We start from the raw sequence: 1,243 nt of genomic DNA on the forward strand, positions 1-1,243 counted from the left end.
TGAGTGTGGTGTTTGTTGGACGGTTGATAGTTTTGGAAGTGTAGTGTTTGTAATTGTTGTGTACGGTTGGTTAGTTGTGTGGGTGTAAGGTTTTGTTGAGGGGTGATTTGTTGTAGCTTGTTTGTTGGACGGTTGGTGGTTGTTGAAGTGTGGTGTTTGTTGGAAATGTGGTGTTTGTAGATCTTGTAGTGTTTGTTATAAGTGTGGTGTTTGTAGTTGTGGTTGTATTTGTTGGACGGTTGATAGTTGTTGGAAGTGTCGTGTTTGTAGGTCTTGTGGTGTTTGTTGGAATGGTGGTGGTTGTTGAGTGTAGTGTTTGTTGAAAGTGTGGTGTTTGTAGGTCTTGTGGTTTTGTTGGACGGTTGGTGGTTGTTGGAAGTGTGGTGTTTGTAGTTGTGGTTGTATTTGTTGGACGGTTAATAGTTGTTGGAAGTGTGTTTTGTAGGTCTTGTGGGAGAATCTCTTTAGCTCACAGAAGAAGAATTGTATTGCTCTAAATATTTCTGAGACAGCACTCTTATTCCCTGCATTATAATCAACTTTACTCTAAAACCAATCAGGTGTCTTTATGACCCACCTCCTTCTCCAATGTTGCCCCAGCCGGTGACCCAGCTGTTAACACCGCTGTAGAAGATGCTGTTTGAAGCTGCCAGGCAGACGGGAGAAATGTAGCTGCTGAAAGTCACCGGTGAGGAGAGCCTCAGGAGGCAGACGTCGTTGTCGTTGGTACCAGAGTTGTAGTTTGGATGTTTGATGATCTGTGTTACTGTTCGAGACGCTGCATTGGGGTTAGATCCCTGTAGACTCTGACGGCCCAGATTCACAGTCAGACCGCTTGCAGTAATGCTGCGATCAGGAAACGAAACGATGCACAGTTATTGTGATTGTTAAAATGAAATGACATCTTTGACTTTCTGCCCTGTTAGCTATTTATCGTGTTACACCCCTGGTCCCCTGATGGGGAGTTTTCATAATGTCTTTATTCCACTAAATCTTGTTTAGAGTGCAGCTTCAGCCTCATCACTCACGTTTGAAAGCAGTGAGCAGCAGTCAGCACCCACTGACTGTTAATGAGGGATCCTCCACAGAAGTGGGACCCAGATGTTTGCAGACTGACCTGCCAGGGCCAGCTGCCAACAGGGGCCACCTGTCCTCCTACAATCCTGGTGTTGAGCTTTGGCTGACCACAAACTGAAGACAGACATTAAAACACAGAGTGAGCATTACTGTAGGAGCTGTAAAC

Source organism: Haplochromis burtoni, unplaced genomic scaffold (genome assembly GCF_018398535.1).
Source record: "Haplochromis burtoni strain Fernald_Lab_line unplaced genomic scaffold, NCSU_Asbu1 Contig_400, whole genome shotgun sequence".
In the NCBI taxonomy this organism is placed as follows: Eukaryota; Metazoa; Chordata; class Actinopteri; order Cichliformes; family Cichlidae; genus Haplochromis; species Haplochromis burtoni.